The sequence below is a fragment of the Alligator mississippiensis genome, chromosome 1, assembly GCF_030867095.1.
Source record: "Alligator mississippiensis isolate rAllMis1 chromosome 1, rAllMis1, whole genome shotgun sequence".
Lineage (NCBI taxonomy): Eukaryota > Metazoa > Chordata > Crocodylia > Alligatoridae > Alligator > Alligator mississippiensis.
This window is the reverse complement of record NC_081824.1, coordinates 65,750,995-65,768,236: the sequence shown is the minus strand read 5'-3', so window position 1 is coordinate 65,768,236 and position 17,242 is coordinate 65,750,995. Positions and strand designations below refer to the sequence as shown.

At 40.3% G+C, this 17,242-nt stretch overlaps 1 protein-coding gene and 1 long non-coding RNA gene across 5 annotated transcripts in view; both read left to right on the top strand.

Moving 5' to 3' along the window:
- LOC132251475 (uncharacterized) overlaps nt 1-4,475 on the top strand; it is an 82,644-nt gene extending 78,169 nt beyond the window's left edge. For 2 of the 3 annotated variants that reach the window (XR_009463600.1, XR_009463601.1), the window contains one exon: nt 4,236-4,475. This is a non-coding gene — a long non-coding RNA (uncharacterized LOC132251475). Of the gene's footprint in view, nt 1-137; nt 225-4,235 lie in introns of all 3 variants that reach the window. The other variant, XR_009463599.1, reaches the window with a different exon arrangement.
- A 283-nt stretch (nt 4,476-4,758) lies between these two features.
- Nucleotides 4,759-17,242, top strand: part of FILIP1 (filamin A interacting protein 1) — a 224,845-nt gene continuing 212,361 nt past the window's right edge. Inside the window, exon 1 of one of the 2 annotated variants that reach the window (XM_006262253.4) lies at nt 4,759-5,241. The gene's annotated coding sequence lies outside the window, so the exon portion shown is untranslated. The remainder of the gene's footprint in view (nt 5,242-17,242) is intronic. The other variant, XM_059731266.1, reaches the window with a different exon arrangement.

Genomic DNA, 17,242 nt, shown 5'->3' with positions numbered 1-17,242 from the left:
ACTTCTGTCTACATATGTGTGTTTTGAGAGTGGAATCCTTGTTCTTGGAGACTAATTGCATATATCAGATTTTCTGTGCTTTAATTGTCATAACATTGTCAATGTCATGCAACCCTCTTCATTGTTTTCTTCACCAGTCTGGAAGCATGGAGCTACAGCACATTTTTTAGAAAGACATTCAGTCTTGATTTAAAGAATTTCAGGGATGAGAATCTTCTGTTTCTGTAAGTAAGATTTTCCAATGGTTAATTGCCCTCATCATTAAAATGTGCACCTGTCTTTTAGTTCTAATTTATCCTGCATCATCTCTCATTCAGCTTGTGGTTCTCTTATGCCTTTTTCTTCACCAAAGAACACTTTGCTATTAGAAATCTATTCCTCATAGTAGTGTTTGTAGACTGGAACCTAATTCTTAACTTTCTTTTGGGCTAAAGTAAATTGAGCGGCTTTCATCTCTCACTACTAGGCAGGTTTTCCAGACCACAAATCATTCTTGCAGCTCTTTTCTGAACCCTTTTCAGTTTTTCAATGTGCATTTTGAAGTAGGGACACCATTTTGTCTTCAGCTTGTACTAGGATACAGAGAAAAGAGTGAAGCCATTAATGTTTTCTGCCTCTAAAGCTGGAACTACCTAGAATCCCATTAGACACTATTTTCACTGAAAGAATTTAGGTTATTGAAAAAGACCTATGAAATCTCCCATATCTAAATATGTCAAGGGTACTGTTACTGCCATTCCAGGACACCAGCAGAAATCATATCATCATTTGACTGTTGCAGAATATATTTAAATCATTCTTGTATGTTTGCTAATAACATTACATTCAAAGGTGGTGGCTGCTGCTGCTGATAGTTTTTCTCTTTTCAGTAATCTAGGGCCACATTCTGTCACCCTTGCTTCACATTGAGTAGTACTGTTTTCTACATATAGTCCCACTGAAATAAGATACTTACAGGATAAAGTGTTACCCAGCCTCAGAATGGGTAGCAGAATCTGACACATAATGACCTTCATAGATGCAGATAGATAGGAAGAAAAAGACAGATTCCCCAGGGAATTATATTTGACCAAACAGCACTGGTCAGTGGGTGGAAGGAAAAATGTATCAAGTGTAGGTGACGCAGCATTGCTTTGGGCTTTACTGCTGTCTTTATAATAATTGTTAGACCATCAACTGCCACTGTGAGCATCACACCAGCGCTTCTCTTGTTTTATACTCTACACTATTTTCAGAGGAAAAAGTTTCTGGAAAGTATTGTACAGGCAGTCCTCAACTTACAACATTTCGAGTTACAATGTTTCGCATTTACAACTTTATAAATTGACACCGTTTCAACTTTCTGATATCAATTTTGACTTTACAATGCTTGATCCGATGCCATGCCATGCCAGTGAACAAGTTTGCTGTATTGCCCATCTCTCTGGAGAACATCTGTCCAAACTTCCTTGAACACTTTTTTTAAGAAAGCAGACAAGAATCCAGAAAAACCTGCAGCCAAGACTTCTGAGAAGACTCCAGCCAAGAACCCTTCAAAAAGTCCAACCAGGAGCCCTTCAAAAAGTCCAGCGAAGTCACCTTAAAGAAGTCCTTCTAAATCAATATGATTGCTATTTACAATATAAATACATTAATGTAGCTATATTACTCATTTATAGTTGATTGAGTACAAAATTCTTGGTTATTTTTGGTGAAAATAGGGTATTGGTACCTGGTTCAGGAACCAATCCCCCATTTATAACATTGTTTCCTATGGGAGAATTGGTTCTGAGTTGCGACGTGGTTTTCAGGAACCAATTGTGTCGTAAGTCCAAGGACTGCTTGTAATTCCTAGTTTGTAAATACTATTCCTTCTAGATGAAGTTGCACTAATACAGGGCTGTCCAACTTCTAAGTGGCTGGGACCACAGGCCCCTCAACCACACAGCATGGGCCATACACTTTTCTGCAGACAGCCATCTACCACACCACAGCTCCCCCTCTATCTAGCTGCACCGTGCCCTGAAGCAGGCAACCTCTGCCATACTATGCAGGACTCCCTAAGGCTTCCATGGGCTCCCTCAGCCTTGCAGGCTACACTAGTCTGCCCAAATGGTAAAGGGCAGGGTCAGAAAGCAGAAGCTGGAGGATGGTGTGGGAGCCCAGAGACTCTGGTGGCAGCAGCAGGAGAATAATGAGGAGGCTGGTTCTTGGACTGGGAGCCTAGGGGCTACAGGTTAACCTCTCATGGGCTGCATGCAGCCCCCAGACAGCTAGTTGGACAGTTCTGCACTAATAGATGAGACGAGGCTAAAAAGTCCTCTTCATTATCATCTGTGATCTCCAGTTTCCCCTTCTCATCCATTTATAAACAATTTTCCCCATAAAACAAACAGAGGAAATATTTGAACACAAAATAGTTTCCACATGGTACGAAGTTATGTGTCTGGCAACTCTACAGATGCAAACAAATACCTACACTGCCAAAAGAGGTTTTTAGCTTTTGTTTCATACCCTGATCCCAAACTATGATCTTGTCACTGGCACCTCATCTCCTTCAGACTCCTTTAATCAATTTACCACAGTACTACAAGTATCAGTATCTTATAGTCTGTATGCTAGGGTTGCAGTTGTTCAACCTACTTCATCAGATTGTTACATCAGCCCCATGGGTTTAATTAGGCAGCACAGGTTGTAAGTCTTTTCAAGACCCAGCTAGACAAAACTTTAGTTGGGGATGGTCCTGCTTTGAGCAGGAGGTTGGACTCAATGACCTCCTGAGATCTCTTCCCACCAGAGATGACCCGAGCAGGATGCAGGGCCTGGGACAAATCAGCCTGTGTGGGGCCCCGCCCTTGGATGCAAGGAAGCCAGCAGAGGATTTGGTGGTGAGGGGGAGGCTGGTGCCAAGCACCTGGACATGAAGCCAGCAGCAGCACAGAGTCGCTACGGTCACCCCGATTCATCCCCTCCCGAGGGACAGCCCTGCTTCCCACCCTTAATTTTCTATGATTTCTATAATTCTAATTGCAAGGAGCTTATCTAGTTTTCACATCAATGACTGATCTCCTATGAACTTGGCTGTGACTTAAGGATATATTTTCTTCCTCTGGATTTTGAGAGTCTAAGCATATGCTTTGTTTGCTCAAACTTTCTTCTTTTGTAGTTTAATAGATATACTATTACTACTGGTAGTGTACAAACATGAAAGTCGAGGGTCAAACCTCCAAAGTAGTATCCACTAATTTCTCATACCTGCACTAATTGCCAGAATTTTTGTGGATTACATTAATACATGACCCAAATGGTAGGTGCTACCATAAATAAAGATACAGCAATAATTTTATCCTCCTCATCATCTCATTACTTAAAAATATGCCGGACTGTTAATGGGGAAAGTCACTGGAAAGACCTGGATTTTGAATTGTGTTCTGAAAACAAGCTATGCTCCATAAAAACTCCTGTGCTGAAGAATTTTACTGCAAGGGCCATTTGTAGAGAATATTCTGACTCTAGCCCTGGAGAACTTTGCTCTAGTCTCCATCAACTGCAATGTTATTGAAGAGTAAGCTTGTCTCAGTGGTTTCAGACTGGGAAGCAGTCTAAGGCTGCTAGGCTTCAATTTGTTAAGGGCTTTGGAGATTTGGTAGTAGGATAGCAAATTAGATCCAGAGGCAAATGCAAATACAACAGCGTGTACAGATCACTAACATGAGGGGTAAGTACAGACAGACAAAAAGCCTGAGGCTGAATTGATTCAGTCTTCTCAGGTTAGTCTAAACTGCATAGATTGAACTGATAAGCAAGTGAATAGACATTCACATTTGATTCTTGAAATACAGTCACATGCCTGCAGTGGCCCAAGCCAGAAGCTGGGGGTGCTAGAGCATGCCTCCCTGCTCAGCTAAAGCAGACAGTTTGGGCCAAAGCTAGCCCACCTACCCTGCGAAAGGGGCCTATGACGAAGGTGCAAAGCATCCTGGGGTGCTGGGAGACTGTGAGTTAACTTGAATCTGGAGGGAATCTGGGACAGAAGTTCTATAAACTGCTTTAACCTAAATCAGTTAAGTCTGATGCTACATCCATCCAGGTTTATCTTAAACCAGTTTCAGCCATTTTGAAAGTAGTTTATGTGCACTGAACTTCTGCTGTGTTACAGATTTGAATTGGTTTCTGATCACTTATGCCAGTTTGTGTTACTTCTGTCCCTAGTCAAGGTGTATCTAATGGCCTTTCTTGCTTGTGGTATATTGCAGGACCTGGAATTTGGCCTTCACTTTTATCCCTGGTGAGAAATTGTGTTGAATATGGCAGCAATAAGGTGAAGCTCTTTGTCTGGGAGTAAAGGTCTGGCATTGTCTTATTCACAATAAACTTAGAAACATTTCCAGCTGAAGCATTTCATTATATCTCTGTGCCAGCTTGACACATGTGAATGGTGCAAACAAGAAAGCTTATTTTGATTTTAACTCAAAATAAACATCTTTTGAAAAGTCGCTCAAATGTGTGATTTTGTTCCCTCGAGTGTATGCCTTTCAAATGATAAACTTCCTATATATGTTTTATGCAAATTCTTACTGTATCAATAATTGAACACATCTGGTACGAACATGAGTGCCCAAATACACAATGTGTACTAAGTGTTTTAATAGTAATTATTCCAGTAAAGTCACTGGAAGCCCTTAAAAGGACTTGACAGTTTCTCCACTCTCTTTCAGTGAATGTAGTAGCCATGCTATGCAGTTCTACATCCACTGATAACTCAGCAGCTGAGGAACTCAGTAAAGCCTGCTTCAAACTTCTCAGCTGTTGACAGGCTTGACTTGCTGAGAACACTGGTTAAATATAGCACAAGTGAACTGAGCTCAACAGTCATTGCTGTAACAGTGTGTGAAGAGACCAGAAGAGGGGAAATACAATCTGAGAACTAAACTGCCAAAGCCTAACACCACCTAGCAACAGTTGAAAAAACTTTTAAACAAAGTCTGAGTGAAACACAGAGAGAGCATACCTCTTATTTCTCCTGACTGGGATTTCTCTGGGAAGAAACTACGTTCCTCTTCTGCTCTCTACCCTATTTCCTGCATTACTTCAGCTGCTGGTAGACCTTGAAAAGTGGAAAAAGCTTATCTCTGTGGTTCTTTTGGGCTGAATGTGAAAACTGCCCGGGAACTGTGTAGTATTGTGGGGCAAGCTACTTTGATCTTCTAGGAGTAAACTGTCACTGTAAAGGATATAATCCAAGGTACTTACTGCTGTCAGGTAAGACTGAATGATCTACTCCAAATGTGTTCTTTTCACAAGAAGTGATTTTCTTTGCTGGTCAATGTTGTTGGTACTTCTTTTTTCCTTTTGTGATTTATCTTCTGCATTATTTGAGAACTTCAGTAAAGAAAAGCTAGAATAAAAGAAAAAGGCTGAAGTATTTTCTGTTAGCTTTTTAGCAGAGGAAAAAATATTGCTCAAACCATTTTGCGGCATGTACAATAAGATTACTAATAGTAGTTAGTAATCCAATGGGAAAAAGACTAGAAGAGTCACAAAACCTCATTAGCATTGCCACAGTCTGAAAGAAGAGACACCAAGATTTAATAACAAAATGGGTAACATTCAAACAGCTCTGGATTTGTAGCCAGCATTCAAACAGCTATAAAAAAACTGATAACAGTTTGTCTGGTAAATCAGAGGAAATAGCTATACAGTGACTGCATTATTTGTGTACTTTGTGACCTAATTGCTTTCTTCCTTTCTGTTTGTAGCATAACTTTAAGCACTTTGGTACACCTGGTACATTTTGTTCTGCTCCTTCTACAACAGCCTTCAGTTCTTTTGACTGTATAGTTTCGATGAAAGCACTTTTTTAATGGATTTGCTGTAGAACATCAGCTTCCTAAGGGATGTCATTATGTTATTGATATTCTGACATCACTTAAATATAATAAACTGTCTCTTTTAAAAAGGGAAAATAAATCAAAAGACAATTTTTAAATATTCTCCCCCAACAATCCACACAATAGAAAATGTTTATCTCTTTGAAAAGAATCTCTTTCAGCTTCATTAGCTGCCATGCAATTTAAGCAGAATTTGTTTAGCATGCTTAGTTTAGTTTATGCTAAAACTGGCAAAAGCTTTTTGGTCAAATGGAGAAATAATTATTACTGACTCCCACCCTCCTATGACATCTTTATTTTATATAAAAATGTACATATCCATAAATAATAATAAATTGTATGGTGATTACAAATACTCTTCTCTTTATGATATCAATAAATAGACGAAGGCAAAGATTGGGAGGGCGGCAGTAAGAATTCAGTGTCTACAGTGAAAAAATTTTGCTTAAGAATAGTAATGAACTAATTGAGTCACCTTGTGTGATGCTCAGTGTCTACACTGAGTGAGAGTTGCAGGAAGACTAATATTTCTTGATTTTAAGTAAAAGCATACTGGATTCATCCCTACATACTAGATAAGTTACATCAGTGCCATAATTTAACTGTGACATGTTTACAAATTGGAAAAAGTAGCAATACTCTGAAAGAGCTCTGACTTGGCCATGCCAGGAGATATAACTGTCCACAGACAAGTGAAAAAGACGAAAGACTGGAAACGGGAATAATTTGGAAAAGGCATTTTAAAAAATTGCATTTTTAGAAATATATTTTCTAAAAGAGGGCATACTACTTACTTAGAACTGCACTTAACAGAAACTGTTTTGCATAGGCTGGTGATTAATGATGTCATAAGTTAATATTATAATTATTACACCATTACCATCATATCTTTTGAGATCTTGAGTAGGAACTCAACTGCTTTTCTTAACATATACATGTCTTGAGCAAGTCAGTTGTTTTTTGGAGAAAAGTATAGGGTGGGAAACACAGAGTGCAGCAGTTCATTGTGTAATATTTATCTGGTCCCCCTGATGTGAGAGCAGAATTTACTTTACCCTTTTCTTCCCTGAATATGTTAAGAGAAAATGTGTTGAAAGTGGTTGCGAAGAAATAGCAAATTCATGAATAACAATAAAACCTGGGGAGGGGGGTGGAGGGAAAGAGGGAAGTAAGTCACACTAGGGTTTTTGCTTCTTTTTATTTTTTTTTTTGTCATGTAACATAGTATTGATACATTGCATTCTACTTTTTCTCCAAAATCTGCTTTTAGCAACTTCATTTAAAAAATAAAAATGTAGTTTAGTTTTTTCATTTGACCACATATGAAGTGACTTTCAAATGGCTTGATGACAGCCTCCATCTAAGTTGTGACTTTCTACATCTATCTTCCTTCCCTTTCCACTTTATAATGGACAGGCAAGCTAAAATTATCCTTCTCAACAGGTGTCCACAAAAAAGCTCTGGGATTTTCCAATCAAATCTATGAGCTATGTAACATGGTCATTCAACAGATGGTTTCATTTCTGAAGAATATTCAAAGCTATTAACAATCAGAATGAAACCAAGTTCAATTTTATATTAAATCAAAAAATAATTTAGCGTGTAGCAGTATTTTCCTTATACATATTCTCTAAGGAGACCTGGATATAAGCATGACCATTTGTTTTCTCAGTTATCTTTTTTTAAAATATTTATATTACAGGGTCCTTATTTGAGCTACTATAGTTCATGACCTCTGGGATATAAGTGATGTTGTATTTGGTGCCGAAAACCATGTTGGACCTCTTTCCTTCCCTGTCATTGCTAAAACCCTAGTTCATGGCTCAGTTTTCTCATCTTATCTATACAAACTTTCTTTTTTCTAACATCCCTTCTTCAATAAATCTAAAGTTGGAAATCTTTGTTTTGGCTGACTATTCTGACATCGCTTCTCTCCTTCAGCCACACTGTAGGATCTCTGTTTCTTTTCACACCAAGTTCAAAGACCTTGAATTCATCTTCAAAGCTCAACATAGTTCTTTGCCTGGCTACATTAGTTGTCATTTTCTCTCTTCCTCTTTATATCCTGTGTGAGTCGTTAATCTCATTTTTGGTATCATCTGGTCCTTCTTTTACTCCAGAGATTATATTAAAATAGTAATCTAATCTAGCAAATTCTGAGTCTTCTATAGAACACATCAATGTAGATGCCAAGGCTCTCATTCTGCAAGGATTAAACCATAGGTAAGACTTCTACCACGCTAGCTATGTCTATCAGAGATGAGATCCCTGACCAGTATAGCAGTGCTGATAGGAGCTGATAGCATAAACACAGTTATACTGAAAAACTATTCTTTTACTAATATAGCTTGTTTTGCTTAGGGAGAAGTGAGGATGGAGAGTTTATTGTACTAAACCAAGTGCAACTTTGTCAGCATAGCTGTTTCAACACTATACCGGTATTCCTGTACTGGCAAAAGGCTACTAATGTAAATACAGACTTAACTGTAAACTTGTTGGTATTATTTAACTCAATTGAGATATGCAAAGGCTTAAATTAAGCACATAAAATCCTATGCTAAATCAGAAGGCAGTCCTGTGTCTGTGAAGCCAATGAAAGTAGGCCTGCTTGCTGGATAATTAATACACAACATCCATTCACCTACCAGAACATTAAACAAAAATAGATTTGTATTTTTTTTTCAAATAATCTTTTCCCAAGAGAAGTTTTACCTTTCCTCTAATTTCCTGTTTTCCCCCTTTCTTTCTCATGTTAATTAAAACTTGTAGACTCTCTTTGGGGCAAGAGGTTTGTCTTTCTACATGTCTAAAACAGCATTCACAGCAGCAAAGTACAGACACACTATGAAACACCACCACAAGGGAGTGATTTTACTTAAATGAAAAATAAAAATTTTCTATTTCATCAGCAATATTTTGAATCTCTAAAACTAGGATAAAAATGAAAAACTAGAAACAGATAATTGGCTTTATGATGATACAATTTCACTTTGTTCTTAGAAATATTCTTAGAACATTTTTAACCTTCCTTTTATATTAAGCATAAATTCAGGTAGTTTTCAGTTCCAAAAAGCTATTCTTGATGCGTTAACAAGGATATTTTCCATGGGGATATTTCCTTTGATCTATTTCTCACTGTCTTCTATTGAAAATATTTTCCCTCTTCTATATGTATTTTTGACACACTTCCGAGCCTTCTCATTGCATAAAACTGACAATAGAATACACTGATTTTTCAGAATCCAGTGTGGAGTGCAAGGTGTGCTGGGTATGTTTGTGAGACAACTGGATTGGAAACCAGTTATTTGGTAAAGGATTAGTATTTCAGTCAGCAGCTGGTCTGCTTACAGGGCTAGAGATGCTAAAAAATAAACCATTATTAATAACATTTGATGTTTACAGCAGCTGTGTGTGAATGGTGGTAGAGTTTTTGTATGAAATATATAAAGACATGTTGCTACTTCAGCATACGCAAGATGACTTTTCTATTCATTTTACTGGAAGCAGAAATGAGTCCTGTAACAGTAACAGAAGACTCTAAGAGGGAATCCAGTTCCCCATGGAAAGCATAAATTATTAGATCAAGCATTTTTCACGCTTCTCTCCCACCCCCAAATACTTTGTACTTTGACTTGCGTTATATTTGTTACCAGGTTTGCAAAACAAAACAGTCAAATAAATGCATGCATAAAGCCTTACTAATTGGGAATGAAGGCTTTTTTCCATTTAGGACATTTTATCTTTTAAGTGGTCACTGCTTTGGTTGGAGCACCTCTTCAAATCTTTTCCAGAAAATGTAAAACCACAAGCGCTAGATCCAAAGATGACTTGCAGAATTATAGGGGTTGCAGTAGCCATCAAAGTTGGCTAGGCACTTTCCAAACACAGAGGGAACAGTTCTGGTACTGAGGAGTATACAGCCTAAAGCACTACTATAATACCTTTTAGTGCTGTTTTTGGCAGCATTTCTACAATACTACAATACTTTTTAATGCTGTTTTCAGACCTTAGCTATTGAAACAATGAAGGACTCAATTAATATAATAAGTTTGGAGATCAGTCATTTGGAGCAATAAAACAACAATACTTATTTGCTTTTCTCAATTAACAGAAAATTGCTGCAGAATTGAAAGGCAAAGGAGAAAACAGGATTATCTAATGGAAACCTCAGATCTGCAGATGCACCATTAGCAGCTAAAAGTTAATCACAAATGTGCGTGTGTGTTTAAAAGAAAAAATGCTTTCTGGCATTGCAGAATGCATTGCTGAGAGAGTGGGGTGAAAATATACACAGTTCAAGGAAATAGGCTGGAGCTTGTACTTTTTTCCCTTAAATGGGCACTCTTGCAGTTTAGCTGACATGAGCAAACCAGAATTTAGGGGGGGATGTGAATTTTAAAGACTTCTGTATAGGAAGTGAATGAGTTTGTTTTTCAAAATTATTGTACAGTAAAAACACTAAAAACTTCAATAGTACATGAAGTTACCTGTCGCATCCATGTATAAACCAATGGGATCTTTGAGTAAAAGAAAAAAGCCCTCTGTGTAGTTGCAGTACACCTTCTGAGCTAGACATATATTCCAGCAGCACTTTAGTACAGTTAGGGCTACTTTGATTCCTTTTCCTTTTTCGGGAAATTATGTCAAAATGTGTAATGTTGTGTGATTTATGTTGTTCTCAAGTTTGTACTAGTGAAAGACTAAAGGTAATATTTTAGAAGCAGAATCAGTTTCTTATCTGAAGCTAATTGACTTCTACAAAGACCGTAAGATTTCAGAAAGCTTTTTCTTTTATCATTCCATCGTCTCAGCTAATCAGTGCAATATGGATGAGAATGGGATCACAGCTTCATAAACTAACAATTTTAATTGAAAAAGCGGACTATATTGCTATAACAATTACCACAGTTGCAAACAGACTTTTTAGAAACTTGTACTAAACTGCTGGGTTTTTTTTTAAACTATCATTGAAACTGAAAGGTGTCCCTTAGCTCGGGAATTTCCATTAAGTTCAATATACTGTATGTTTTTAGAAAACGTAAACCAAATGAATGCGACTGAAAGCAGTAGACTTCTAACATCAGTACAGTCGAATGGCTGCCAACTTGCCTTGTTTATCCAAGAGAGCTTTGTGAAAATAAGGTCTTTCCCACACACACATGAGTCATAGGATGTAATGAGGATAAGTAGTCTTTTTTTTTTCTTTTTCAGTTTTCTAATGTACTCACTCCTTAAGTAACCTGTTTTAGTCTATGTTTCTGTAATGAAATGAGATACAGGTTGACAACAGGAAAGGAGAAGTGGTGGTGAGTTCATGATGCTATTTTAACGTAGCAACCTGGGTGTTTAAGGAAATTATGCAATTTCCATTTATTGGCAACTTTTCAGTTACTGTGACGACAAACATACACTAAAGAAAAACACAAATGATCGGTTCACCAGTTTGGCTTTTGTATAGACAGGACACACTTAAGATCCTGGACTACCTAGCAGTGTGACACAAGTGACACTCTCTTATTACTTTTCTAGGGTATAATTTAGAGTTTAGACTGTTCTGTTACAAAACTGTGCCTTTAAAAGATGCAGACAAGGGCATAAATGAAAGGGTAGCAAAGTCCATGTGGTTAGCCATGAATGGTTCACTGCTGTCCTGACCAGAGCATAACCATTTCAAGGCAGAGACCTGTCATTTTGAGTATACTCAAGTCCTGTTTATCTGAACCTCGGTTATTTAGAAATGTCATTCTATAAAACCCAAAAACTTGAATAGACTTTACTTGAATAGAAGATGACCCTGATTATAAGATGACCCTCCAGTAATAATATTCTATATATGAAAAGTTTATACATTTGTTATAATTTACTAGGTGTAGAATCGAATTATTGGAGATACGCTTTGAATTTGTCCCCCTTCCATTGCTAAAACATGGAAAAAAATGGGGGGGGGGGTCAAGTAAACCCTTTGCCCTCTGCTTTCTTCCAGCTTTTTTCCTGGCAGCCCCTTCCCCCTTTCCTTGCTGTCAGACCCTACTCTTCCTGAGTACATGGAAATGAAGAGCAAAACTGAAAACAGGGCTGTAGCAATTTGTATACAGTACCCATACATATAGTTAATACAGAAATGATGCATGTCACCTTTCTGTAAAACTACTACCAGTTTTAGTACAGGTACTTAATAAACACAATTCTGAGCAGCAGTTTAATACTTAAATGTAGTACAAACAATATTTTTGAAAAAAATATATTCCTAAATATATAAATATATCACAATACCTCTACTAACCTGTCCCATGGCTGCTATGGCTCGCTTGACTGCCCAAACCCCATCATTGCGATTATACTGTACACATTCCTGTTGCAATATCCACATTTTTCACTTGCATGACTGCATGTCTATCACCATCACCCTTGCTTGTCACAAAGATGCAACCTCTCCCCTAGCCCCCACCCATTCCTGTCTATATCCCAATCCTTTCAGTCACTGTCATCATCATCATTTTCTCTCTTGTCAATTCCACTGCCGTTGCTGTCATAATCATTCTTGTCTTCATCATCGCTGTCTTCAGGGGTCCCACCTCTGAACAGTCCATGATAGTCCATCCTCTTCCATATTCCCACCACCTCTCCCCCAGTATCTTAGCCCAAAACCAAAGACTCATGATTTACCATAGAGTTCATTAGGCTAGGCTCCACCAGAGTCAACAGGATTTCAAGCTCAGCACTGCTCAGTATGTATGTACTCCAGTTCCACCCCCAACACCCCCAAAAGTTCCATGTGCCAATTAGTCCCCCACTCATGACTGGAACAGGGCGTTCTTGTTATGAAAAGCTTACGCACAGTTGAGGCACAGGGCAACCTGCTCTGGTTTCATCTCATGGAGGGCATGGAGGCTGAGAGAGGGGATGACAGGGATTCTGGGTGAACTATTTGGGGTCCTGTTTTGTAATGTTTGCCAGGCATTTAAAATTGGTGCAAAAACAGGAATCATTGGAAACGGGAAAGAAAAGCACAGCTCAGCTGTATAAGCGAAAAGGAAGTAAAAATGTATGCAATGTAGTGGGTACCATGACTTTAAAGAGTCGATGCTGTGGGGGGCTGCATTCAGTGGACACTACCATATGCCTTATTCAGATGCGCCACACTAATGTATCTTTGTAGTAGCATGCTTGCCCAATTTAGACCATGTGTTTTATAATCCTTCTCAGTGTTGACTGCGTTTAATCAACTTCATAGGTTGGTTTCCACTACTGAGCACATGCTGCTTTTGGCAGGGGTTTAATGATAGATAATGTTTTTAATGAGGTTCCCTTGTATGTGATTATAAGATCAGGGGCTTTCCCTCATGCCAACTGGGAAAAAATCACCTTGTATTTGAATAAATATGTGTATTGAACATACTGAATATTTGCTACTTGTCTAAAGGAAGTTAACTGTACTCATCATACCTCTGAGAGACTCTCAGGCATAACTATGGTTTTTCATGTGACCCCTCTCTTTTTACTCCCCTAATTTCTCTGCCAGAGGAGAAACTTTTACAGGAACCATGTAGAGAAAAGAAGCTTAAATAATATTTACTTTGCATGGGTTAGGAGTTCAATCCTCATCTTGGGTAATACCCCTTGAAACAAACTAAAACACTAATTTTAGCCCCTGGGAGGTGAAATTTCATGTCAAGAATTCCCTGAGTAATGCCAATTGTAGGAGAGGGGCTTGAAAGCAAAATAATGTCTTCTGTATACAGAACCAGACAACAACAGAGCTGTTTAGGGCTGGGGTCTCCAGGCATTCTGCACATTCCTCAAATGCAAGTGTGAACCAGTGCCAGTTTGGGTGACAGAAGCCAGAAAAGAGAACAAGTCATAAGAATAGTCATGTTGCTAGTAGAAAAAGCTAGTATCACTTTTGAGCAACAACACTGCCGTGTAAAACACAACCTTATCCAAAAGCCCATTTATCTACAATACTATCAAATCTTCTATCTTATTTGGATGAAAAAGGTTGGAATGCAGGAAGTCAAGAAATATCTCCTTGGTGGTAGCAGTATGTTGGTTCAGATCCATTCTTTTTACTGGACTGTAAGGATAAAGTGCATAATCAGTGGTGTGTTTTCTATCCACATTGTCCATAGGAATGATGTAATAATTTTAATAAGATGTTTAATAAAAACAGCAGGTGAAGATTTAGTTTTCTTCTTCTCTGGTACTCTGATAGTTTTGCTTTCCTAGTTCATTTACATAGTTTTCTTTTTTTAAGGAGGTTTGCTTGTGGTAATCAGATATGTTTGATTCCTTGTCTTCTTCGATCCAGCTGGATGGGAGAAGAAACATCTAGAATCATGGTGCTATCTACCAGAAAAAGAGGCAAAGGAGAGCAAAAGCCAGAAAATATATGTAAGCATAGTCCAAAAACCAAATAGTCCAGATAGGCCAAAAACTTAGAAATGGCAGAGGAGAGAGAACAAGTAGGGATGGAGAAAAGAAACTCTGAGAAATCCTTCCCTGATGATTTAAATTTCCCATATTGAACATCCTTTTTTATTCCTATCCTGCTGAAAAACACTTATCACATGTGGCAAACAGTATCCCCAGAGGAGAGTTTGGTTAACCTGAGAAGCCCCTTAGGTTCTTCTGTGCTCAAAGTCTTATGGAAGCATCTAGAGCAGGGGTGGGTAAAATGTGGCCCGGGGGCCAGATGTGGCCTGCCAGGCCATTCTGTCCAGCCCATGGGGCCCCTAAAAATTTTAGAAAATTAATATTTATCTGCCTTGGGCTGCCTGTCATGTGGCCCTGATGGCTTGCCAAAACTCAGTAAGCGGCCCTCTGCCCAAAATAATTGCCCACCACTGATCTACAGTCACTTAGTGACTGGTAAAAGGGTAAAGCAAAGACCAAAATGTGGCCATATAGAACTCAAAGGGATGTGGTCAACATCCTTTCAACCCAGGAAGTGGTTTACCAGAAGGTTTACCAAGCAGCTGACAAGCCATATCAAACCAAGAACTTTAACTGTTTTCAGAAATGAAGCTGGGAAAGGGAGTGGAGGGAGTTCGGTTTGGGTTCTTTTCAGCCTCTGCTGGAGGGTGGCGTGGGTGGGGGGCTCCAATTCACCCACCCTACCCTCCAGCTGGGACTGGGAAACCCCTAGAATGAGCTCCCTCCACTCCCTTTCCCCCCTCCCATTCTGAAAACTTTGCAGCTTTGCAGGAGCCATTGCTAGGGGAAACCAGCTGCAAGCGGACAGCCAGCAGCTAGATTCTATTGCCCCTGGAACCAACAATGAACTTCTGTTTGGTCCAGGGGGATCATTGCAACTCAAGAAAACTTCCTGCAAAGTGTTCTCAATTACAGCGGGGAGCTGCACTTCCATCTGTATCCTAAGTTTGCTCTTAAATATGGTCTTAGAAACCAGGAGTCTTTTTTTTTTCACTTTAGATAAGTGGTGCTCAACATCTAGCCCACAGAGGTGTCTTCTGGACTTCAGGGCTTGCCATTGGTCTGGAAATTTTGCAACAGGGGAGTGGTGGCAATTAGCAGTCCCTGCTCCCCTGCCACCAAATTTCTAAGCCCCACAGCCACATGACATGGCCCCATGTGCTGGATTGGGCCAGCAAGCAGGGCCAGTTTGGTGGGCCCAATCCAGCACAGTTGGGGTTATGTCTGGGGCTCAATCTGGCATGCATGGGGCTAGGGTAGTAGGCCTGATCTGGTATACGTGAGCAGGGACAACTGTAGGAAGGTGTGGGGCTTGAGGCAAATCAGGTGAGGGGTGGGGCTGCTGCTGCTCTGCCTGGCTCTTGTCCTGCTCTGTGGGGCCCCCCAAAGAGTGGGGCCTGGGGTGGTCACCATGTATCACTTCCCTCCGAAAGGATGTCCCTGTATGTGAGGCTGGGACCTGTTGCAGCTCAAACAGGCCTGGGGGATGGAGCTTTTACCAACAAAATGCGGAGGGGAACCTTTTGCGTAAACACTATATCACAGATGTCATAGACCACATAGAGATGGTGTAACAGAAAGCTGGAGCCTCCTGTTACTTTAAGGGTGAAGGAGCAGCAGGGAGAGATCCAGGAGGGGGAAAGCTGCTACTTATGAGTGGCCAGGGAACAAATACCTGGGTGTTTACCTACTTCAAGTGATTATTACAGCAGAGGCCAACAGCACCAAGTTTCCCTGGGTTGAGCTGGCAAGCTAAATCAGGAATCACCTGCAGCAGCTTAGGGAATCGCATGGCTAAAATGGGGCATGGCTTCCAGTCCTATAAACCCAGAGCTTGAGTCAGAGAAATCAGTCCAGCTCTGGGAGCTGCTGAAGGAAGAGCTCCAGGGCAGGAGAGCTACAGCAGAGCTTTTAGATGATGCCGGGACTACTATGGGAAAAGTACAAGTAGAAGGGTGCTGACTTGCAGGGTAGGAGGGAACTGAGTGATACAGCATAAGAGCTGGGAGTCTGTGCTTAGACCCAGCTGGGAAGGTGTGTTAAAACCGGAGGTCTTGCTTTGGGTTAGAGAGTTACACTGGTGGTTTGGGTGAGACTAGAAAGGGGTGCTTTGGAGATCCCATTAAAGGCTGGGGTGAGTATATGTTCATCTAAAACGCTGCAAGCGGTCAAGCTGAAGGCACAGACAGGGGTCCGGGATGCCAGCATTATCTGAGAAGGGTAGAAACAGCACAGAGGAGAGCAGAGCTTGGGGCCAGGGGGCCTGGAGTCTGAGAAGGGCAGATGGCTAAAAGCCTGTGAGAGGCCAATGGGACCAGGGAGCCCAGAGCCTGGGTAGGGCAGAGATAGAGGCCCTGGAGGGCCAGATAAGGGTCTAGAGCCCATAAGCCAGGTCTGGAACAGTGGGTCTTGGCTAAGGGACCAGCTAGAGTAGAGGAATGGAAGCTGGGAAGGCTGAAACCCCTAAGAGAGAGTAAAGGCCTGATTTGGCCTTGTGGCTTGGGGACAAGTGTCCCACTGGATATGTGACATCTGCGAGGCATGGGCATGGCAGTAGGGGAAGTACACTGGCCATGATTAACCTATATGGTGATGGATGTTTTGGCGCACATGCAGGCCATGAGGGCCCACTTAATGGGAGAGACTGGTGTGACCAGAGAAGCCAAAGAAAGAGGATCCACTGGTGGGAATTGATTAGGGCTTGCTCTAAGACCCATGGGCAGCTTCCTTTTTTCAATCTCTTAATAAGAACAAGGCATGGCAGTCAAAGAATAAAGGGAGAATAACTTAGAGATTGTGCTGGGCAGGAACCATATGGCCACCAGGGGGCATCATGGCTACTCTGGGGCCCAATCCTGTTGTGTGGAAGACAGCTGTGAAAATATGGATATACAAAAACTTAATCTTGGAAAGCTAAACTTGAAATCTCATCTATGAGT